Here is a 27,042-nt window from a genome sequence, read left to right as displayed (position 1 = left end):
GATTTAACCTCAGATATTTCACTAAAAAAATCTGGGATTGCATGACTCGAATTCTTCCAATTTTGGATGCAAACATTTTGCATCACCATGTTATTTTCACTGTTTTCTCAATAGTATGTTAACAATTTAATAGACACTCACACAACATGTGTGTGATAGCCGGAAACAACTGTTAGTGTTTGCTCATACAAAATATGTATGATGTTACCACAGAAGGTAATTCGCCGATATCACACTCTTTGTGTAATTGATGAAAGTAAACAATCTTTTTTAATTAATTCTTCAAAATTAATGTTGGTACCAGGCGACTCTGCGTAGATGTGCGGCCAATAAAATGTCAATATATATTGGCTATAGTTTAATATATAAATAATATTTATTGGATGGAGTACAGGCAGAAAATCATAAAGCAGTTAAAACGATTTTCGAATTAAATTGCTGGACCTGGAGCTATTAAATTTCTCGTATAGGTAGTTATATATTAAGAAGAGGATATTCATAAAAAAACTTGAAAGAGTATTCTCCCATAAACTCAAATAACGGTGCTATTATTCTCTCTATAAATAAATTTTTGAATCTTAGGTAAGGGTAACCTTTTGCCGACTAATTGAAACTTAAATATGGTTTAGAACTATAGTCGTAATCGCAAGATTACGTACCGAACTTCATTGATTTAAATCATTGTGTTTATGAGTAATTGTATTTACTCTGAGACAGATTGGTTCAAAATTTAATACGAATATACATTATAAACACTAAATTTAATCTACCTATTCTTTACATCTTACAATTTTTGAGTTTTACTCATAATCGAATCGAATCAAACTTGTATTCGAATTTCAAGCAAAACAGACATTCATTTATTTGTTCAATATTTCAGTCAAAACTGATAGAAATCTGCAAATTTAGGCTAAATTCTATATACCAAATTTCTTCTTCCTAACTCAAAGCATTGTTGAGATATCACATTCATAAATAGACGCAATGCTAAAAATATGTTTTACGAATTCAAGAAAGTCTAGATCAAAGTCTCGAGTTGACGATTCTCTGTATGCAACATTCTATCGTTTACAAAAAAAGAAAAAAAAATGAAATTTTTAATTAGTTTTTTGATTAGAAGTAATTGAAATTTTTATATTTATCCTCACCAATTTTGAAGCATTACTCAACAAAAATTATATTTACATCGCTTTACATTATTTAAAACTAAATTATTTTTATAGTCATACAGTTTATATTTCCGTACAATTCGATTGTTCAAAATTTAATAAATCTTTAAAAGCATTTTAGGCTTATTTCTACAAAAATGTTTCTTTATTATTTTAATTAATGAGTTTGTACTTCAAGCTGAGTATATTAAATAATTTTTTGGATTGACGTTATCGCTACTTTAACTGAAAGTAAATTTTAAAATTATATAAGGCAGACAAATCAAGTTTAAAACATTATACTACGATGGTTCAAATTCGAAGTTTTAATCTAATTAAATTTCTTTTTATTTTATCATTTAAGTAAAGCATATCTAGTGTTTACAAAGTTTGTTTTCAGGCAAATATGCTTGTATTATTAAAGGCATGTCATTGCTATGTTCAAATAAAATTCTAAATTCCCATAAAAATGCATATAATATTGTCAAGTATAGAATTACGATATTCAAACTAAACAGGTTTATAAACAAAACATAAAATAAGTCCAGAACCTTTAGGAGAAAAATTAAAATAAAGAACTAAAGCAGTTCTTATATATCGTTGACATGAGGTAAGTGATCGACTCAAAAGAAAAACTAATCAATATATTCTTACTGCCTTTGAAACATCATCTTTCACGTCAAGGAAAAATTAGTATACCATTTCCAATCAAACGGTGATTAATTTTGAATATTATTTCTAAACACATAAAGAAACTTATTAAAGAAGTAAGAAAATGCTGGTCCAAGAGGATTTATACCAAAAACTTCAATGTTGGTAGACAAAATTATGTACGTTTTTTTCTAACATGCAGCAATATCAGGTATATAATAAGGAGGGGGTGATATAAAGGGTTTTTCTTCTCTCTAGAAAAAAAGTAAGAGATTGATTATAGAAGAACAAATTAAAAAAGAAAAATCTAAGGAACGACAAGGAAAACTATTTCCCACTTTAGACGTTGAGAAATACTTGTTTGTCGAAGTTCCTTAAATTGGAAGAAAAAAAAGTGGCAAAAATTAGTGACCTAATTACGAGGATCTAATTAAATTTTCAGCTTCACTTAAATTAATATTCGCTTATTGGATTTTCGACTAAAACATAGCATCTGATTTTTTTTTCACCCCTCTTCCTTTCTAATTTATTCCTTAAAACTTTGCTTCTTGCAAGCAAGGAAAAAAAAAATATCTTAACAGAAATATTTTTCTCTTTCCTGTGAAAGAATATTTATTTCTTTATAAAAAAATGAGAGGAGGCATTGCAAAGAGAACGGTACAAGGTGTGATTTTAATAAACAGGTGTGTGTTGCTGATTACCTGTGGTTCAGTCGCTGCTTATATTAGGAGCGAAAAGGGATCCGTAAAGGGCCGTTATTGAAAAGCGACTTGATGTATGGCGTCCTTCGCACGATTATAGCACTTGGGGCAAAAATTATTAAATATCGGAAATCGAGGAGAAAAATGATTTACTCTTTTTAAAACGATTAGGGAGACCTTTCTCTCCGATAAAGGCTCATTTAACTCCTCCGTCGGTGCACTAGTTTCTCCTGGGTTTTTTTCACTCCTCTATTATTTATGAGAAAACCTCAGTTAACCGAGAGGGGTTCAAATTACTAATTTCTCCTCAACGAAGCTCTTTATTGCGTTTGAGTGGAATTACAATCAGTATTTGAGGCTTCAGGACTGTATGCTCTTTTCGATCTAATAAAATAGGCTGGTAGGTGAAAAGCATGTTAAAGAACAGAAATATATTGCTAATTTTCATTCAATACAAAATTGGAACTTCAAGCCCATATTCTATGATATTCCCGGATGTGTGGGAAAAATTGTATTGTTAACATCTTCTTGTTAATTTCCATTAGTTGAACACATTATGCATAGTATGTTGTGGTGTCATCGTCTGATAACAGGGGTTCAAATTGCTAATTTCTCTTCAACGAAGCTTTTTCTTGCGTTTGAGTGGAATTACAAACAGTATTTAAGGCTTCCGAACTGTTCGCTCTTTTCGATTCGAGTTGAATAGGATGGTAGGTGAAAAGCATATTAAAGAACACAAAAATATTACTTGTTTTCATTCAATACAAAATTGAAAACGTTAAGCCATATTCTGTGATATTCTCGGGTGGGTGTGGAAAATTCTATTGTTAGCATCTTCTTGTTAATTTCTATTAATTGAAATATTAAGCATAGAATGGTATAACGTCATTGTCTGAAACATTTAAGAAGCATGGTAGAGCCATGCTTTATATGTTAACCATTTTTGATGAACAACAGCTTGCATATCTTCTTTTAGGCAGATATGTGTTTAAAGGAGTTTGAATAGTTTTTAAAGATCCGATCGGATAGGTTGATTTAGTGCAAAATAAATTAGGGAATAAAAATATATTACTCTTGGTCTTATCATTAAATACAAAATTGAATCGTCAAATTATATTCTGTGATGTTCCTACAGATTAAATTAGAATGTAAACTTCATTCAAAGTTATTTCGCCAAGCTTTAAACATATTATAGTATAGCCTTGATGCACTAATGACTGTCGCACTTAAGTTGAACGTTTAGTAGTGTTTAGTAACACTTTTGGTGGGCAGTCATTTATATTTCTTCCATAAAGTTAATATATGTTGAAAAGTTATCTACCGCAGCATATCAGTATCATCTACGGTTATGAACTTGTTTTTCCTATTCGATTGAATTAAATAGGATGGTTGGAGAGATTAGGAAGCACAAACAAATCACTTATAAACACTCTCACAGGGTTGAATTTCACATTATCCGATATAAAATTGAATTGTTGGCTCGTATTCTAACATATTCTCGGATAGGCAAGAAAAGTTATATTATAAATTTCCTTCCTAGTTATTTGCCCTAGTTTAATACATTAAGGTCAACATAGTAAGCTCTGATGCATCGTCGGCCGACACATTTTCGTTGTTCTGGTGTAAATCATTTTTAATGGCAATAATTATGCAAAGTTATTTGTCACTTTTAATTATTTAATGTGTTAATCATTTTTCGATGGCAATAATTTGCATTTCTTATTTTGATAAGACATGCTGACAAAAGCTAGTTTAGCTTATCTACGGTTTAAAAACGGTTCCCTTCCCCATTCAGTTGAGTTGAAAACAAGGTTGATGAAGTATTACAAGGTTGATTGAGGTATTAGGAACCATATATTACTCATAAACATTCTCAAAAAGTCATAAAAGTCAGATTCTCAGTTTCACATGCTTCGATATAAAAATGAATCATAAAAATCATATTCTGAGATATTATGTATACAATGTTTGTGATAAATTAATTTGTTAATTTCATTCTGGAATAATTTGACGAGTTTGACTAATTATTCATGAGCAGGTGTTTTGCATTTCTTCCTTATTAAAAGGCACTTAATTAGTTTATCGACGGTTTTGAAGCTGTTTTTCATATCAATTTCAAATGAAGAGAATAGTTTATAAATTGCATATTGGGAAATATTTAAAAAATAACTGAAAAAAAACTCTCATAACGGCATAAAGTCGGCATTGTCAAACCAAACTCTGACGTATTATCCATATGAAATTGACAAGAAATTAATTTTTTGTACTTCATTTTTAAATATTCCACCTCGTTTCCTAACTACTGACGAACAATTGTTAACATGCAGAAAGACTTTAGATTATTTTATCTAAAAGACTCACTTACCCAAAATAAATTTGTGAAACTAGTGCATGATTGGTAATGTGATTACTGCGAGTTGTACGTGTTGCGATATATTCCTACTAGATGATGACATATCTAATTAGAATTTTTTTTTTCAAAAGTTTCGGTGGTTGGAAACAAACAACATATAATCATTAATAAATAAAACAGCATTCCAATTTTTAAGGTGAATAATACGAATCGTTTTAACAAATATTATCAATTACTTAACAGAAATTTCATACTTTCAGTAATATCGGAAGCATATTAATCAAATTATTTTATTTAGATTAAAATTTCAAAGCATTTATGGATTTAAAACTTTTTGTCTAATGGCAGAATGGCTCATGTACTTATAAAACTGTGATGATAGACACTAAGTTTAAATATGTTTGCACATGTTTACAAAACAAGCAAACTGGAAGTATTTTATACGTAAACTTTTTAAAACTTTTTGTCCGACCATCAAAGACAGCGGTATGCACATGCTTTTTGTAGGTCCAAGACTTTAGAAAGCAAAGTCTAATTCCTCCTGTGAGTTGCAGCAACTTGCTATTCAAGGAATAGACCACAGTTCTTGGAAGTCAGTCAAGAAGATTCGACCTACAATTATCTCCATGCCAAGAATTCACCAAGGAAATACATGATAAAGATCAACTAGCAAACAGAATGTTTAAATGACAAAGGTGGGCTTAGTAAAGAGAGTGTTTAAATGACTTTCACACAATTTAACAAGTAATGCTTGAGTTTAAGCCGATTCAGGCATATTGGGCTCATTCAGGAGATTTTTTTGAAACTTTCATCATTTAATATATTATTTCATAAAGTAAAAATAATTTCAGTGCCTGACTGGTATTTTTCTAGGCAAAAAAAATTAAATTTGATCAAATGAATTTTATTACCAAAGTGCAAATATGCTTAGTTTCGTAATTATTTTTTTTAATCTTGTAAAGGATTCTGCAGCATTCTTTTACAAAAAAAAAAAAAATTGTGAGAGAATGAATTTGGGTTTCTTAAGAAAGAAAGCAACTATAGTCATTTTGTTAATCCACTTTTAAGTTCAAAAATAATTTTTCATTATAAATCTTTTTTAAATGTTTAATAATTAGAAAAAAAATTCAGTCATTTATAACATTAATTGTTTTATATTTGATGAATATTGTATTATTTATTATAATAAGATTAATAAAATTTAAAAGAATAAAGTACTTACGCCTAATTTCTGTAAAATCAGCCTGTTTATCAATTTCTGCAGCAACTAAAAAAAACATAAAAATAAATTTTAATAAAAAATTCAATAAAAATAAATTTTATCTTTTGTAGCTTACCAATCTCGCAATATCAACAGCTTTCTATGTCTCTATTTAATCTATATGTATATAATGACGAACAAAATTTATGCACCTATACAGTATATCGACGTAAAAAACAATGTTTAAATTAGTTAAAATTCGAAAAAAATTGATGTTACTATAAAGTAACATCAATTTTTATAGTAATTTTAACTTTATAGTAACATTAATAACTTTATAGTAACACGAATGTTTAACTTTATAGTAATATCAATAAAACTGATGTTACTATAAAGCTAAAGTTTTGAATTTTAAAATGATATGAAAATAATGTATTTACGATAATTTGTTCAAAGATAATGAAGGGGAAAAAAAAAAGCAAAATTCAATCCCTATGTCGGCCCCTCCCCCAGTGTTAGAGGGTTGTAAAATATTTTTATTACTGCAGTTAATTCCTCTAATTGCTAAGATTCATTGTGCTAAATTTAGTTTGAAATACTAATCAAGGAGTCTATCAAAAGGTATATATTTGTGAAAAATTTAAATTAACAAACGAACATTCACTTTTTCATATATAGATTGCCCTTTTATATAATAAATAGTTATGAAAGTATTAATTTAATTGATTGTTAAGAGTTCAGTTATCAAATTATCGGATGTACAAATTATTCTAAAGGTACATTTAAAGTAATTTTTGTAACAGAAACCTATATAAACCCTTGGTCTATTATAACTTAATGAATTTTTGTTATAAATCAAGTTGGATGAAATTCAATTTGACCATTCCTCTCTTCATATAATATCTTTAAAGAAATTATTACTATGCAAGTTTACAAAAACTATGTTGAAACATTCATTTTTTTTAACAAAAAATTACCAACTCATTCATCGAGACTTGTTTTTTTAATTAAATAAGAAAAAGAAATAAAAGCAAGGATTGAATTCTTCGAAAAGTGCACCACAGTTTAAGTCACTAAAACGTTAGTAAAATAATAAGAATTTTTTTTGCCTGTTGCTCAAGAACTATTGTGTTTCCCTTGCTAATTTAGCATTTTTAAAAAAATTTTTTAGTATTTAATCGTTATACAAACTAATCATTATGTGAACAGATGATTTTGGGATTCCTTTGATTCGTTTATACTGCTTTTATCTTGTCTCTAAACTAATCTACAATTTTAATATAAAAATTCATCATTGTGTTTATATTAAGTAATTTATTTTGAAAATAATTTAATATAATGTTAATTATGAAATGCATTGTTACATTTTGAACAAAAAAATTAAGACTACTATGAACAAAATCAGACTACTAAAATTTCCGCGAATGTATTCGTACGTACACCGTGAATACGAAACACATAACAGAAAAGCAATCCACATTGGATCCACAATCCGATATTTAACACACTGTATTTAATGAAAATTGTATTCTTATGTTATTATGATTATATTCATTACTAGTAAAAAATACACTAGTTAATTCTTTACATTCTGAATATCTAGAAAGCCTTAACCCCATTCCCTTAATGTTGAAAGGATGACCTCTTAACATAAGATCAAGTAGAGAACTTTGAATTAATAAACTTGAAAGGAATAATTAATTAATTTAACTAAAAGGTATTATTTAACTGTTTACAACTTGTTATCCACTAATAAAGAAACAATAAAACACATTTAAAAGATAATAGATGAAAATTCAAATTCATTTAAATAATTAAAAATAGGAAATGTAGACAGATATATTTACACATTGTTTTAGACATATAAAAAATTAGTTGAATTACTTTCCTTCGTCTCTTTAATAAGATTAGAAAAACTCGCCTTAGATATCTCAAAGACATAGTTCTTCACATCTTATTTTTTATTTATATTTTTTTCCTTGCATCAATCTTGAATCAACCGACTTTTCCCCCTTCATTTTTAAAGTCTCCTTTTCAACATATCCATTTGTTTCAAAATCAGACAGCACAAAAGAGAAATCCGAAACACAGAAGGCACGGGCAGAAGTCCAAATGTCACTTAAAGTGTTGTTGAGATTCCTACGATGTAACAGTTGTAACCAACATTTCCTAACCTCTTGTGAACAACAATTTAATTACTTTTTTAAATACATTTCGGGTTCATTGTAAGTACTTTTATACTCTTAAATTTATTAAACGATTTAAAAAATTTTAAAAATAGAAATAACTTAACAGATCGTATTTCTCTTTTATTAAAAAAGAAATAAAATAGTATTTTATCTTTTATTTATAATTTTTGTTATATTAGAAAAATTAGCTCTTTTAACAAAGGCGAAACCAGATAATATAATGGCCCTTTATCTATCTAGAGGATTTCACTTCTAGAAGTTAAGATAATACAAAGGATATGTACCAATATGATTATTACACCTTGTGTAAAGGGCCCTGGAATTCGCCACTCCATCGTTATTGACCTATATATAGTGTGTTCCACAGTACATTTCCAGTGCTTTGAACAGAAAATTATAAATTTGATTTTCGATTCTAAACCAGATATGGATCGAACTATATTAAGCGCATTTAAAGAGATACGAAGCTCTAGTACCAAACATATGAAGATCATTATGTTTTAGGCTTAATCTGTCTATTTATTTTTTAAAAACTTATTCTTAAGTGTATCAAAAAATTAAATTGGTATCATGATTTTTTTTTTTTTTTTGCCATAATGTGAGAATTATTTTTGTGAAACAAGATGCTCCGAAGATAGAGAGAAAAACTTTATTATTTCGATTGATATTTATTAAAAGATCCAATTAAATGTTTAAAAACAGCAGTTAAGAAGATACTTTTTCAGCAGTACCTTTCACTTATATGCTGCTTAGGTAGATATCTTCAGAACTTACTATTCAAGAAAAACTCATTTGGTAGGTCTATCTAGGTCCATCCATCTACACTGTAGAGCCTCTTGAACAGTTTTTTTAATCTTCCATTAAGGAATATGCAATTTGCATATAATATCCGGATAATAACGATTATCAAATCAAAAACTATCAAATGTTGGCAACTTATACTTCATCACTTGATTTTGGCTTATATTAACCTGATCTCCATCAGCTTTTGGGATATTAGATATATGATTTCAATTAAGCTATAAAATTAAATTTCTCACCCAAATAAATTTAAATTTACAATTTTTAAAGGGAAAAAAATACAAATTTACATTATTGTTATAAAAAAAAGTTACTAATCAGTGACATTCATGCACAGAAAAGTTTGTAATATGATTAATTAAATATAACTTGCAATAACAAAAACAGTTATTTGCATTCTAAATAACAGACTTTTGATTTTATGCTGAAAAATATTGTACCCTGTATAATTAAAAAATGAAGCAAAGGCTTTCTGTGTTATGTTATTTTTGTCTAACGATTTCTATTCTTGCAATAGCGGATTGAAAGATTCTAGAAATTTCAAAAGATATGCTCATAAAATTATTCTCTTAGAAATAATGCATAGAAAATTCGTAGCTGAAACTACATGTAACTTTTTAAACTTTGTGCTTTAATTTTTCTTTTTTTTACATTTAGTGGTTATATATTGTAATTTTAAATCAAATAATTCACTGTGCTTAAATGCAGAACCTTTCACAAATCTCTTAAATAAATGCTAAACTTATGTGCTATTGACAAAATTAATAATTAAATAAAAGTTTTGCTTAAATCATTCTAATTTTTATATAACAGCATTTATTTTACACAATGTAAAATTTTCTTGCATCAAGTTTCAAGCAACAACAAAAAATTATAAAAAAATAAAAATACTTCTTATCTTTCTGGTATAAAAATGTAAATATAGTTTATAGTATAAAAATTATCTATTGAATATTTAATAATAACCGGCAACATTACAATTCCATAGATTAATTTACATTGATTCAAACTAAGTAAGATATAAGCTTTAAATTTTCCTAGATAGCTTTCACATTTTAATTTGTAACAAATTTAAATGTTATTATAGTCATATTTTAAAAGTATATTTCAGTTTAATTAGTAAAAAAATCTTCAGTAAATTTAAATATACAAAAGTTTATTTAATGTATAAATGCACAAGTAACATGCATTATCGAAATTATTGATTTCATTTATTTCAACCTATTATTAACTATTAAAAATAATGCAAAATATATTTTATAGAGGAAATAATAATTTCATAGAGTGGAATTTAAATATTTTTATAACTGATGAAAAGATAACACGCTAAATTATTCAAAAAAATATAGCATTTCTTTCTAAAAAATTAATCCTAAATTGGTTAGAAACTGACGCAAAAACAAGGCAATAATATTTAGTACACTTTATTCGCTAAACTGTCTTAAAAACTAAAATAAATATGTGCACTTGAAACAGACTTTAAAATTAATGTCTTAATGTCACAACGTGTAAATGATCTTGACATCAATGAAATATACCCAAACATTTCCAAATTGATTGCACGCTATTACTTACAACTAGCTCCAAAATAACTCACATCAGCTAAGGTACTACTGCCATCTAGCGAAAATATTTCTCGATTTCGCTCACTCAGTTATAAGTTTTGAAATTTCCTAATTTCCCTAATTTATTTTTTGAAAGAAATTACTATTTTATTCCTCTTATTATTTTGTAATATAAGAAAATAAATAGTCATGTTTGAAATTTCCATGGTTCATCTATCTATCATGCAAATGTTCAGTGATATCTTTCAATGAACCGTAGGAAAAGATATCTTTCGGATAAATTAGTGCTTAGTGGGGCTTGAAATACATTTCCGAAGATATTACTTATCTGATGATATCTTTTGAAGGATTCTATTCAGTTACGATTCATGTAACAAAAAGGTGAGCTCAGCACAAATCGATGTGATTTGTATACCGCGATTCTCCGAGATTTATTTTATTGTAATAGGAACTTTGTTATGATTCTTTTTATTATTTTTTAAAAATGAATCTTTTTTAACTACAGAAAAACATGAAAAATACATGAATTTTAGAAAGTAAAGATCAAGATCCGATTTGAAAAGGAATTAATTTAGCGGGTTTTTTTTTTATATTTAAATATTAAACCCAAATATTGTTTTTATATATACAAATTTGAAAAAAAAATCTTGTTGAGTATTTTAATACAGATATTTATATCCTTAAATGCTGAAGATATTTCTTATTTTGAAGTCTATTAATAGAAATAATTGTTATGAATATCCTTTACATTTCTTATTATGTCATATTTATTAAGGAAAGGAAATGTATCAAGATGTTTAGAAATATAAAGGATATTCAAACTTTTTTAAAGGTGAATTTATGTGCAATTAAGCAATAATGCTTAAAAATGTAAACAAAGGCAAGCATAAGTTGTTCTTATAAAATCTTCCAATAGCTTTGTTTATATTCTAACTTATCATTTTTATTAACATAATTTTATAATGTGTACATTGTAAATCAATTTTGATTAAATGCTTTTTCATCATGAGTTGCATTTAAAGTATTTTATTATTTTTTAAAGTTCTTTTGACAATTTTATATAAAATTTATCAACAGAAATTTAATCAAAATACATTTAATAAATCATTAGTGAGGTTTTATTAGAACAATAAGTAATTTTTAACAATACTGAAAATACACAGTTTTTATTTAGATCCATTAAGATCCGGTAAAAATAAAAGAAATAAAGAGATTATTGATTCTTAAACTTTTTCATACGTACTTAAATTTATTTAAACTTTTTTATAGCCCTAAACAAACATTTTTAAAATTTTCCATAGTCATAAACATACATTTAAAATGTATGTAAGTAATTTAAATATTGCATAATCATATATTTTAGAAAGAAAAAAATTATTAGAAACCTCAAAGAAATGAGAAAAATTGGTTTATAAATTGATTTGACTTAATTTCTTATAAAACAGTCTTTCAAGTTATAATAGTGCAGCTTTTGAATAAGATGTTGAATTTTGAAATATTAGTTTTTTTTGCCATCTTGCTGATTTAAAACAGATAAATAAATAAAATTCGTCTATTTCTAGCAGAATCGAATAAGTGTTTTTCGCTTTAGTTTAAGATTTAAATAATTATGACATTGCATATTTGTAATGGAATATCATAGCATATAATGTAATAAAGGTACAAGTATTACAGCTTTTATTGACTAATGCATGTGATCGATAGGCAGTTATTTTTAAGCATGTTTATTAATTTATTAGAAAATATATAAGCTATGTTGGTTATTTTCTCATATGATCCGGTACATTTACCTAAATTTTTACTAATGTAAAACATTCAAATCAAAGAAATCTTATTTGAAATCACATTTTTTAGATCAGTTTAACGAATGCTTCAAGCCTGAAATTAGAGATACAGCAAATGTTAAGGCATCCTTTGTCTGTCCAAAAGAACAATTTCCATTGTAGATATCTTATGTATCAATATTTTTAGTATCAGATCAATTGTTTTAGGCTAATTGTCTTACTTACTTGTGTGTCCGTGTTTAGTTCAGGAAACTAATATGTAAACAGCTAATTGAACAGGCACTGGGCCTATCGCGCCATCTGTGAACGCTAAGTATCATCATAAGGTCAAGCCAGGAGGTCCATTTATTACTTCGTTTACCTTTCTTTTGCTTTGATATGATTAATGTCATCAACACAGTAGTTAATTGTTCTTTTTCTAAATGTTGAGTGATTTTATTATATCAGAGAGCAGTTAATAATCAGTTTTCAAAAAACCTCAGCAGTGCGGGTAATTGAATTAATACTCCAATTTATTTTAACAGAAAAGCTATAGGAAAATATATGAACAATGGGTGCTTACACAATTATTATAAAATCTCAACTTTTATTTTTAAAAAATAAAGAATTAATTAATAAAGAACAAATATTTAATTATATTCAATATAAAAGATATAATAGTAATATATCTTTGATAGCAAGAAGTCTGTCTTTACATTCGGCATGATTTGAATCATGTTGTGTATAAATCTGTTTATATATTTTTATATTATATATTATATATCTTCATAATCCAGTTTATTCCTAACATAAAAGAGTTTTTTATTATTTTTTTAATTCGCTCATTTTTTAAAAATTAAGTTATGCATTTAGATCAAAACATCCTTCAAGTTTCGTTAAAAAATTTGTTTAGGAAATGTGAAAAAACGATACTAAATTCAGTAATATTCTACAAGATGTCGAGATTTCCATTGAATGTTTTCTTCTATAATCTGTAATAATGTTTATAGCTCTTCCGTTGGAAATAAAATAGACTTTGGAAATTACTAGTATAAAAAAACTAATGAGCACTCATTTATTACTTACAATGTTATTTCATACTGAAATACTAAAATAAAGTTCTTCGGAACAATCGCCTACTGGCTACTTTATGTCAAAAATTTACCATCACATTTAGGGATATGAATTTAAAGTGTTTCGGTTAATACAATACAATTATAGCATAATATATTAACAATAAATTTTGGCGCGGCAAATGTTAATAAGGGATCTGTAATCCTCTTATAAACACATAAACTTTTAAAACAATCTTTTTGAGTGTTTTTAATTTTTATTCTAATTTTGATGCACTGGCAAATCGTTTCAGTTTACTGAAGCACAAAAGATTTTCTCAAAGGCAATAACCATTAGGCGAAGCTTAACACGATATGGGAACATAATTTAGGCCATAGTAAAAACATCTTAAAAGGTAAGTTTTGTGTGTGTGTGCGCGCGCGTATAATTTCCTCTTTCAGCTCTCAATACGTTTATATTGTGTACACAAAATGTAGATGATTATTTCAGTTTTATATATCGTTCCATTCTTTAATGCATTTTCTGGAAATCTTTGAAATTCTCGAATTTTATATACAATTATATATTAAAGAAATAAAGAAAGGTTACCATGGAATCGGAAGAAATTCTTTTAAAATTAAAACAAGCTCAGCACTTAATCATTTTCAGTTATACAAAGTCAGGATCAAGGTTTTTTTTAATGTGTCCCCAGCCACTTCTTACATACATATGTTCCACAACTATGCTGGAACTTTAACAAACATACAAGAATAATCTTACGAAATACAACATCAAAAAAACGAATACAAAATATAAAAATTATCAGACATAAAACTAATAACATTTACAGCTTAAAAGAATCATCGAAAAATTCCGATATTATTGAATATTCTTTGTCATTTCCAGGACAAAGAAAGGGGGGTCTTTTTTATGGAATAAAGCAATTTTGAAATACTGCTAAGAGTTCATTTCACAATGCCTTCTATATACAATGTTGCATCGAAAGTGTATTTGTTATTTTGTTTATGCTTTCATTTTAAAGCAAACATTCACGCTTGTTTACTTATATCGTTCAATTAAAAATATTATTTAAAAGATCACATGTTCATGTATAACTACCCGCTGTTGCAGATTTCTTTGCTTCATTTTAAAATTGGATGATGTGTAATCAACATAGAGAGATAACATTTTTATTGAAGCATAATTTGAAATGAGGCCAAGCCATCGAAGCTGGTTTCATGAATCGTAGAGTTGAAGAACATAGCAAGATTAGTGACTGGACAAATTAAAATTCGATCAAATGCTCAAAAGAAGAAAACTAAACACTTAAAATCAAGCAAATAAGTAATACGTCTGAAACTGTATATCTTAATAAATTAGAGGGGAACGCAGAAAAAAAAATCCAAGCACTGTCACATGAAAATTGATTGAAAATCTCCAAGGACACTAGATATCAAGCTTCAAAAATCTGGATAAGATCCTCAGTAGATTAATTTCAACAAGATGCAGTCTATTGAAAGTAAACTAGATTCATCTGCAAATGAATTATAAAATGTATATAATCAATAAAGTGTGAAATATGATAATAAATAAAAATGCCATCGAAACCAAGATATTTGAAAACAATCGTTGAGTATCATCCGAATGCCTACTCAGCAGGAAAAAAAATTACGTTTTCAAAAAGTTTATGATCATTATTTAGTGGAGTTCCGGGTAAATAAACACTTCATGATCCGGCCAAATGATCAATCTATATCCTCTGCAGCCGATTAGTAGTATTGTAAGCGATTAGTAGGATGTAGGCTGCTTCAAAAAAGAAATGTCCATTTTTAGACAGTAGAAACAAAGTTCCTAACCTGTAAGATAATGTTATTTTGACACATCTCAAATGACCAAAATGGATAATATACAAAGGAATAGAATTGCTACAACTTCCAACATATAGTTTGGAACCTGTTCGGTAGTCTTACCGAACAGGTTCTAAATATAATAGATGAATTTTTTGTCGTGTTAGACTCATTTCGTATGTATACGATTTAAAAATGTTGTACATGTTTCTCTGGATCTGAATCTGTAGAATTGTATAGCCACGGAAGCTATGATCAATTCTATAGCTATGAACTATGAAACCACTGTGCATTATGAGTTTTTGTTTTATAATGCTTCTGGTAATGCTTATTTTTACTATGCCCGTAATAAATCATACACATACACATACACAAAAGCCATCGCCAATTTGACGATTAGAAATTTGGCGTTGGTGATCTAAGCGTAATCTGCAAATAGCTAAGGAAACCCGGGAATATAACTATCATGGCGAAATCTCAGCGTCCTTTGTATAATGATGGTGATCTTGGCATAATTTAAAAATCGTCAAGTGAACTCTTTATCTTGAAGTTCTTGGTGTAATCATATGAAAGTTGACAAGTGAACTCGAGAATGCAGCCATCTAGATGAAATTTTGCCATCCTATACATATTGGAGTTTGGCGATCTTGCTGCAAACTGAAAAACGCCAAACAGATTCGAGGTCCATAGAAATAAACAAGCACCATTTTATTGTTGTATGTCTATCTGTGTCTCTTTTATATAAAAGAAGAATGTGTAAGTGCTTTCTTTTTGGCCTATAGCTACCAAATTTTGTATAGGTATTCTTTAGAGGGTGAAAATGTATGCCTCAGAGCGATATTTTGCGTCCATTTTAATTAATTGAAATTTAAAGGATATTGTGGCGTTTTTCCATGATAACTTACGAAAATATTATTGAACAAACACAATTTCTAAGGTATTTTAAAATTGAAAAAATGTTTTTAATGATATCAAATTCATTTCCCAACAAATTTTCCCTGAATTTTGAGAGTTTTTCAAAAATACTTTTTTGCTAAATTTTCAACAACGGATTTCATTGTTTTAATAAAATTCGAACCATTTTCCTTATTTCGGCGAACATTTAGTAGCATGATTTTTTTTCCATTGCTTAAAATTAGTGAAGAAAGATTCTGTTTATAAAATCAACTTACAAGAAGAATAGAAAATTGAATTTGCAGACAGCGGATAATAAGAACACAAGCTACCTGGATAATACAATTTTAAAGCACTGTGATGTTATGGGACTTGATACCATTAGGAAGGATCATGCACACAATAAACAGAATAGGTATAAAGCTGTTAAAAATTGCACAGCCTTAATATCGATCACACTTTGAAGCTTAAAAATACTCTGTTGAAGGGATTATGAACATCATTTATGCATACGAGATTTATTGAAATTAAACATAATTAATATTTATCATGAACAAACTGGTAATCAAAGGCGGCAAGTGTTACAATGAAGTTTCATTGCAAAAAAGAAAAAGATAAAATCTTCCCACTTGAATGAAAGTTTTTATCCGCTTTACAAAAGATGTTATGATTATCCAAATGATTGATTTTTTCAAATCTGATTAAATGATTATATGTTCTGAACAAGTACTTAGCCGCTCTAGATATTTAATTAAAGTACTACGAGTGAGAGTTTGCTTCAATATTAATATGAAACTGATTATTTTAAGAGCATTACGATTACACCAATTTATTTTAAGCTTATTACATCTGTTTTAGTACCTCGTATCGTCTTTTCAAAACCGATAGCATTATGACCATTTTTTGAAGAAATTTCTTGGATTGAAAATATTTAAGGAGTCTGGATGCATTTATTTTTATAATAGTACAATCTCTCAATTTTCTAAAACATTTTTTTTTTTTTGACTAAAAGGTTTTCACTGAACTATCTACTTTCCTTTTCGCAAAGTATTATTTTCATTTGGCACATTTATTCTAGCATTTCCAATATTTAACTTTATTTAATTGCATTTTCCAAATAATCAATTATTATGTTGCTATTACAATAAACTAAATAATTTCTTACAAATTATATTTGCTTTCAGGCGACTATTGCTCGAACTTTTTTTCCTGGAATTCTTTTCATGTTATCTATTCAATTTATTTTACCCACTTTTGTTTAACATATTTTGTTTCATGTAGGTAAAGATGAAATTTTGTAATCGACTTCCCACTCACTTTCTGAAGTACTAATGTTTTGAAATTTTGTAGACTTTGGTCTATATAGTAATAAACTATTTAAATGTTTTAGAAACTAAACTATGTTTTAATCAATTAATTTAAATAGTTTTTGATTTCATGTGGATAGTGCCACCTATTGAATTTAAAAAAAATATTGTTATAATAATGAATTATAAATTAAAAAGTACATCTAAACATTCTTCTCAAAAATTTTTTTAATCAATTTTTTTAATTTCTTTTTTTTATATCATTTGAATAACACATCTTATTGAAATAACAAAAGATCTTGAGCAAAATTTGATGTACCTTAAAAATAGAAAAAATTATTTGACGAAGAATATGTGCTATGCATGCTTATAATTTTATATTTACTTGAGTCATACATGAAGCACTGACATCAATAACAATGTTTATAATAAAAATGAAAGTGAGAAAACTTCCTTTTCCCTCTTGTAAAGCTCTAATATAATTAAAATAAAAACTATCTTTAGATGTCATAAAATTAATTTCCACAGTATAATAATTTCGAATTCATATTTATTTTTATCAAGGCGCTAGAATATTTCTTTAAAACTTCCTTCCTGAAAATCTTTTTCCCTTGAATCATCCTTATCGTTTTTTCCCCCAGATTTTATATCTATACAAAATTAAGTAATACATATCAATGAAATTAGACTCAATTTTCTTATTGATTCATTTAACAATTACATTGTTCTCCAAAGAGGATTTTCATTAAATCCGACAAAAACATACGTACTGTAGATCTCAAAACATCTATAGTTTTCTCTAAGTCCTGCAGGAAGGTCTGGACTTAGCCTCCCTTTTTTTGTAGTATTCAAAATGCATAGAGGATTGTCTATAAGTCCTGCAGTGAACGACCTTGTCCCCTCTATGTATTGTAGTTCAATAATCTAGAGGAGTTTTCTTAACTGTTGTAGGAAAACACATCACTGCTTAGGTATTGTAGTTAAGTCAACAGTTTGCTATTCATTCTCGGATTCTAAAATCATCGCGCTTTTGCGCATGCATCTTTATTTCGCAATAAAAAAAAATGAGATTAAAGATGAAAGGCGACGATGCATTTAGCAATAGGATAAACTCAAATTATTTTCACATAATTAGGAAGTATAATAAACTCGCACCTCTTGGCGAAATACAAGCGTTTAAAAATTCTCGAGATGTGAAACGAACAGTACATATGGGTTCCAAGTTCACTTTGATCAAGAAAAAATGTAACACATGTACATCCTTAGTTCTTTAATCATGGAAAATGTTTTTAATTAATTTCAGCAGAACCAACCATCCTTGTGGTGGCTATTCTTTTGAAATTTAACCATGTCAAACCGATAAAGGAAAATGAGTCGTATTTTATGATTATATGCTAAATGCTATGACATATTTAACTTTCGGATCATATGGTTCAAATAGAAGCAGAGAAGATAACGGTCGTTTATTTGAATTTGAAATTTGTCAGATTAACATCTAACTTCGTAACATTTCCCAATGTTGAAAATATACATCTGAAATATAGAATTGAAAATGAAGATGACTATGACTACGACTGAGAGGGCACCTTCTCAAGTTGTAATATGTCAGAATTAGCAAATATCAGGCGATAATACATATGCAAGGCGTCTCAGTACCAAGTTTGCAAATATTTAGGATGGTTAAGTATGGAAAGACGTCTAGAAATCGCATATAATGCGGATCAAAAATGACATGTGTAAGTAATACTATACACTTTAAGCACCAAAAATGAAAGAACACGTCGTAAGATAATGGTTTTAATAATAATTTATCATTAGCATAAATAACATATTTGAAAGAAAGCATACGAAATATCGTTTCCACAATGTAAAGTAAGCTTTATATTTTTAGCATTCCGTAATTCCAAACTCCGGATGATTCCAGACATGTATCAAACTTCCCCAACATCTAATGTGCAGCATACTCTCAATTTCTTGGCGTTGTTTATTAGAAACCATACCTTAGTTTCCTGATATGTCCTTATAAAAGGCAATCCGATGAGTGATCTGGTAAAAGCAATGGCTCCTAAATCTGATTCATTGCTGACCAAATGCGACGTTATTTCATCATGAAAGTTGCAATTAAAATATACAAGGACTCCGTCAAATTGAAACTGCAAAAAAAGTCACATGTTGTTTGCTTTTTGCCATCCAACGATGAACGCGTTGGATGACGAAGCATGACCATTGTGTTAAGAAAACAAGATAAAGTTATATCAAATAATTGCTACCAGGTAAACAAACAAAAAATGTGCAGTCAGTTGATCGCATCGATTGCGAAAGTTATTTACAATAAAATATCTCTGAGAGACACAACATAGAGTTGTAAAAAAGACACAGATTTTTTAATTTATCAGAAAACGACAAGAACTTCATCGCAATTCCAGCTCCATCTACCATGTTAGGCAAGCATTTCCAGCCCAACAATCCCATTCTATGTCAGTGAGATGTAAAAGAACCTAATTCAAGATTTAAAAATTTTGAAATATGGAATAAAGAAAAAGAAATTGAGTCTGCTCAAATCTGGAAGCCAAGAACTTTGCAAAAAATTAAAATTGCCGTCTGTTTATAAAAGAACTTCAAACGGTTGTTCTTTTATATGTAAACGACATTTGAAAAGAGTTTGTTGATGTTTAGAACTTATTCTTTCATGCTAAAGAAAAAAATATCAAGAAATAACCAACCTGGCAACAGTACAAATACTGTCTCTGAAATGCATTTCAATTTTTTAAATGATACATATCATAAGAAAATTCAGTAGCGTGAAATTTTACCTTAAATTGTCATAAAACATTTATTATTTTCTGAATTCATTGGTTCTGGTTTGTAAAATGATGCAAAGGTGGAAATTTTGATACACATCTTCCGTAAACTTTCCGGTACTAAAACAATTACACCTGATTTTTATATATAAGATCATAAGTTACTAGTTTGCTATATACATAGCCTACAGGCAAAACATGAGGAAATAGCCTATAACTAATAGAGATAGATAGACCATTTTACAGTTATATAAGGAGAATGTTATTCTTTCAGACTGACAAAAAAAAAATCTTAAACAACATTTAAGTTACGGTTATTGATTTTTGCAACTATCATTAAAGTTAGCTCCATTTGATTCTATGACACAGCCAAGGCAAACTCGTTATTAAATTTGAATTATACTTTTCTATATTCCTTTATACTATAACAGAATTGTATATCATTTCTAAAAATCATTTAGGGATTAAAATAGTTTGTGTTCAAACGGAACAGATTTGTCTAAAACAGATTTGTGTTCAAATAGAATAGATTTGATTTGTGTTGTAGAACAGATAGATTTGTGTAGAACAGATTTGATTTGTGTAGAACAGATTTGATTTGTGTAGAACAGATTTTATTTGTGTTGTAGAACAGGTAGATTTGTGTAGAACAGATTTGATTTGTGTAGAACAGATTTGATTTGTGTTGTAGAACAGATAGATTTGTGTAGAACAGATTTGATTTGTGTAGAACAGATTTGATTTGTGTAGAACAGATTTGATTTGTGTAGAACAGATTTGATTTGTGTTGTAGAACAGGTAGATTTGTGTAGAACAGATTTGATTTGTGTTGTAGAACAGATAGATTTGTGTAGAACATGTTTGATTTGTGTTGTAGAGGAGATAGATTTGTGTAGAACAGATAGATTTGTGTAGAACATGTTTGATTTGTGTTGTAGAGGAGATAGATTTGTGTTGAAGAACAGATTTGTTAAATTATTCATTTTTGCCCTGAATTTTAGAACACTTTTTATTCAAAAGCGAAGATTTGTGTTTCCCTTCTTCATCAAACTATGATTGAAACTAAACGGCATTACTTTTGTCAATGATTCATCATATTTATACAATGTATAAAACAAATTTAAGAGCTTGCAACATTTTTAATTTTCGGTTTCTGAATAACAATTAGGAATGCTCTAGGTCATATCTTCCTTTGTTCCGTTCTTATAAATAAACATGCAGGCACTTTAAGTTTCCGTTATAAAAATTCTACAGGCAATTTTCTACGGATGACGGAAGTCTGCTTGCATAAATAGCATTTTGATAAGCATGAAATCACAAGACCAATCATTAAGATTATATTAAAAAAATTCTACAGCAATATTTATTGCCTTTAACTAGTATATTTACTTATGCATACCAAACTAACTAAAATACAGAAGGGACATGATTAAAAATTTCCGAAAAATGGAGACAAAAATATCATGCAAGTAATTAGCATCTTTCAGAGAGTCTAAAAAATAAATCATGCAACGTGATCAAAATTTTCACGATAAATGTTTAAAATAGTGTCCAATATATATGTGACTCGATAAGTGTTGATTTTTATCTTCTCGTAAGCGCAATTTTGCAATCATCAATAAATTTGAGCACTTCGACGAATTTCTGTGGTTCCACCCTGAATCGAAAAAACACATGTTTGGAATTATGTCTGTCTGTAAGCACTATAACTGAAAAACGCTTTAAGCAAGGCGGGTAAAAATTTGTTCGGTATAAATTTGTTAGAAATCTGCAATTTGGACTTCACACCAAAAGTGTAAATTTCTATCAAATTCTTAACGAAATTTATTCAGAGGAAGTCTGTCTGCCCGATTGTCCAAGAGCTAGTGAACTTAATAACTACAAAACGTTAAGAATTAGATAAATAAAATTTGAAGTAGGGAAATTTTCGAGTTTAAAGAAAAAGGATACGAAAATTAAAAAAGACCTTTTATGCTATGAATTATGTCAGAGGGCTCCAGAGTAATATTTTATTGCAAAAATATATCACGGAAAATCGCAACAGTAAATTTATAAAATTAAATCATTTTTTTTTTGTTATATCTTTCGCCAACAAACAAGAAATAATGTACAGGATTAGCAAGAAATAAGTTATCCATTCCAGAGAGCTCTAAACTCGTTCTATTGATCCAAATGAGATGAAATTTGAACTACAGATTATTGAGATAATGCGCTTTACATTTATTAAATTAAAAAAAAAAATAGTACAAAAATTCACCGTTAGGTGGCATTTCAATACACATAAAACCATTTAATATGGTTTATAATTGTTAAATAAAGTAAAATTAAAATTACTCAATATGACCTCCTTCATTTTCAACAATATGCTCTAATCGAAGAACCATATTTTCTATAGATGACCGGAGTGAGTCTGCCGGAATGTTAAGAATATGGCGCCGAATGTTATCCTTCAGATCTGGTAGAGATGATGGCCTTTGATGTTAGATATTTTTCTTCAAATAACCCCACAACCAAAAGTCGCAAGAGGTGATATCCGGCGAGCGAGGAGGCCATGCTATTGCGAAATGATGGTTGATAACTTGTGCTTCTGTGAAATGTTGTATCAACAATCGCTTTACACGACGATCACTATGAGGTGGTGCAGCATCCTGTATGAAAATGATGTCTTGAAGGCTGTCCACGCTGGAGAAGAGTTGGGATTACAAAATCCCTCAGCATATCATGGTACCCTTGTCTTGTGATGGAACAGGTTTGGATTCCATTTGATGTTATCTCTTCAAAGAAATATACGGTTCAATGATAAAGGTAGCTATAAATCCACATAATACTGTCACTTTTTCAGGATGTAAGGGTTCATCCTGGATAACGTGAGGGTTTTTCTCTGTTCAAATTCGACAGTTGTGAGTGTTGACTTGTCCATTGAGGCAAAAGTGAGCCTCATCACTCCACAGAATGTTCCATGGCCAAGTTGTGTCAATCACCATTGGAGCAAGGAATTGTAGTGCAAAAGTTTACGGACCTCTAAGTCCCTGTCCTGCAACAGTTGCACAGACTTGATTTTGTATGGATAAAAATGCAAAATCTACCGTACGATTTTTCGTACAGTTGAAAACGGCATATCCAGAACATGGGAAACATCTGGCAAACTCACATTACTGCTGACTGACTGCTGGCTTCAACTAGCGCGGTCCCAAAATTTTCGACCCTGGGAAGTTGCTCAGTTTTTTCAAATTTCTGCATCATTTTGCATAACGTACCTGGAAACATTGGACTTTCTTCGTATTTGATTCATACGACGATATTCCTTTAGAGCTGCAACGGAGTTTTGTTGGTTCTAGTAGAACGATTCCCCCAGTAGAACTTTTTCTTGGAACGTAGGCATGACGAACAGATAAGAAACTTATTATCGAGCAGAATCCGCCTTCTTTTTATCCAAAGAAAAATGGTAATAGACATGCGCTGTAAAGCAAATTATGTTTCACATTTTCAATATATGCAAATAAATGCCATTTTTGTTGCAGCGCCATCTATTGGTAAATTTTTGTATTAAATTTTTTTTTAATTAATAAATGTAAAGCGCATCATCTGAATAATCTATAGTTCAAATTTTATCTTATTTGGACCAATAGAACGAATTTTAGAGTCCGCTGAAGTGGATAACTTATTTCTAACTTATTTAACTTTCTAACTTATTTAACCCTGTACTTTATTTTGTTCAAATAAGATAAAATATATTATCTATTATTTGTTCCAAAATTAATTTTTATGCTTTTAAAAAAATGACTAATAGTCAAGATCAAATATACCCAAAAGAGTATTTGATTGTCCATTTTTCATAACATTAGTCTTTTACATGCAAAATTTTAATAAAACCTTATGAATTAATAGGCAATGTCTTCAATATCTTAGAATATGAAGACTCTTTATATAAAACATAGTAAATATATCAAAATTCTTAAATTTTGGACGTTAAGAAAATTTTCTGTGAATGATATTTCCCATATTATACTATTTGTTTGCGCTGTATTAAGTATATCGAAATACTTTAGGCGGAATAGATTTGAGAAGTACCACAAGGACATGTTTTACCAAAATGAACAGTTTTCAGATATTTGATCAAATAAAGATAAGGTGCATAATAAAGATAAATGATAAAATTTTGAATGTGTTTCAAAGCGTTGTGTAGAGCTGATTCTCAACAACTAGATATCCTCGAGAGAGGTAAATTTATGTCCGATTTATATAATAACAAAGAGTTAGGATCATGATCTGCTCATAACAGCTTATCAACACAGAACAAGCAAAAAGACCAAATCCGTGTCACTGGTTAGGAAATAAATTCATCTGTTTAGCAAAAGCGCTTTCATCTGCATGATTTATACAGAGTGTTCACTAAAGTGATTCTATCTCACATTAATTTGAGAAGGTCGACCAACTATAGTTACAAACTTTGTTTTTAAAAATAATAAAGTAACAATTCGATATATAGTGAAATCAGTTACAAAGCCACCGGAGGTAATTAATGGAGATACCAATTTCGAGTTACTATCTCGAAAACGGTTCAAAATATGGAGAAAAAGTCAGTTACAAAAATATAGAGCGCCTTCGACTTAGCACAAAAAGACACCTAACGCAATAATACTAAGAACAAAACGTGTAATGTGTATAATATATATATATGTGTGTGTGTGTGTGTGTGTGTGTGTGTGTGTGTGTGTGTGTGTGTGTGTGTGTGTGTGGTGTGTGGGTGTGTGCATGCATATTTATATAAAGTGGATAGGAAAACATTCTGGTTTCTATTATTATAATTAACATTTTAAATTTTTCATGAATGCTATTTTTTTCACAGTTAGATCTTTTGACAATCTATGCTTTTAAAAACTTATCATTTATTTGCTCATAATTCATTTAAGTTAGATTAATTCTACCAAGCTTTTCTTGCTACAAAACCAAACCCCTTTTCATCCTTGAAAAACATGAAATAAGCTTCAACAATACCAAACAGGATGTGCCTGCATTTTCTCTAACTAGATTGGCACCTGGTATGTAAAATTCATCATCAATGTTGTGCTAAAATGTTTGCAGAACTGATGAAAAATAGCCTAAAAAAACTCTGTCTTTTAACAGTCAGTGACGTAGTCGATAAATATCTAGAAACTGAGAGTTATTCCGATGACTTTTCTTAAAAGCGTGCTTAGACGCATTTGATTCTTACTTTCATGTAACTGAAACTTCCGATATAATGGTTTACACTAAAAAGAATTTCCCATTTCCGACTTCCTTTGGTTCATAATGGCTTACTTTTAGAGTTTTACATTTATAGCATTCCATAAAAACTGTAACACAATATTTCGACTGAATTTTAAGTCTGTAAAAGATTTTTTTACAAACTATAAGTGTATTTTCCAATAATAAATGCTTAAAAGTCGTGTCTGAGCTCTAAGGCGTTGCTTTCATCGCAAGCATTTCGTATTTGTTTTCCCAGTGATTCTGTCAGCAAATATTAATACAGAAGATAGAAACTTCCTGAAATACTTAAACGATGGATAGTAACTTATACAAACAAATGTGTAATCAATGGAAGCAAATGAAGCAGTGTTTCAGAAAATAAATAGTTTTCTCGGACGCTGTCTAATTGCGGTCAATTTTTAATTTCTCTTATCATTTCTTTTATTCTCACTCATTAGTTTTCTGTTTTATCTTTAGGGATGAATAAAAAAGATGTTACTTATTGAACCATTTTACCCTTCCTTCGGTATTTTCAACTTTACAACCGATCATGAGAGCAATGTAAAAAAATGTTTAAAGTAAGCAAGTAATTTTGTGCTTTTTTTCAGTTCTTGGTTCGTTAAGTTCATGCCCATTAGGTATTTTTCTTTTTTGTTCACCAGCGTAGCTAAGTATATTTTTCTTTACAACCGATGTTGGATACAATGTAATAAATCCCTGTTTTAAGTGAGCAAATGACTTATACTACAGCATTCAATCTCACAATAGGTTCTCTGTTGAGCTCATAAACATTACAACAATACGCTATTTTCTCTTCATATTGATCATTTCACTTTAGTATGGATCATTATACAACTGTATGGTGATAACGATGAAATTTACCTTGATACACGATGAAGATAAAAAATTGCTGAATGAAGCCTCTATACAATCGAATTTTCATTTACAAAACATGTGCGTTGAATGGTAACTGAGATGTAATTGTGTAACAGTTTATTTTAGTGATTTTTCCTTATCTTATAATTCTTTTGTCTGACTATTTTTTTACCTTTGGATTTTGTTACACTGTTATATACCTATAAATCTCGTATAAACAATATTGTATTTATTAAATTTATTAAAAATTTAACTGATATAATATATTTTAGAAACACTGTATACTGATGAATTAATGCTTTTTCAGAGATTGAAACGCTGTGTTAATGCATTTTACAAAATGTAGATTTTATATTAAAAACATATTAAATTTAGATGTTATTAATTGTTACTAAATTACATAGTATCATAAAAAAATTAACCCAAAAGCCAAATTTAAGCATTACTTTCATTTTCTTTTTGCAATTTTTTTAATAATTTTAATTGTACAAATTTTATTATAGATTTTATTTATCATGAGATGCCATTTTTTTTTTCAAGAAAAGTTATGCATAAAAATTACACTTGATACAAAAAGTATGATTTATTAGATGGAATTTCAAATACAATAACGAAATTATTGTATAAATAATGCCTGGAAAAAAAATATTACTTTCGTTTCCC

General features: G+C 28.6%; 1 protein-coding gene across 5 annotated transcripts in view; it reads right to left on the bottom strand.

Moving 5' to 3' along the window:
* Positions 1 to 27,042, bottom strand: part of LOC129980850 (homeotic protein antennapedia-like) — a 788,317-nt gene that overhangs the window by 259,360 nt on the left and 501,915 nt on the right. For all 5 annotated transcript variants that reach the window (XR_008785259.1, XR_008785261.1, XR_008785260.1 and 2 more), the window contains one exon: positions 6,076 to 6,120. The gene's annotated coding sequence lies outside the window, so the exon portion shown is untranslated. The remainder of the gene's footprint in view (positions 1 to 6,075; positions 6,121 to 27,042) is intronic.

The sequence above is a fragment of the Argiope bruennichi genome, chromosome 8 (assembly GCF_947563725.1).
Source record: "Argiope bruennichi chromosome 8, qqArgBrue1.1, whole genome shotgun sequence".
NCBI classification, from domain to species: domain Eukaryota; kingdom Metazoa; phylum Arthropoda; class Arachnida; order Araneae; family Araneidae; genus Argiope; species Argiope bruennichi.
Note: the sequence above shows the minus strand (reverse complement) of the source record. Positions and strands in the feature narration are given on the sequence as shown.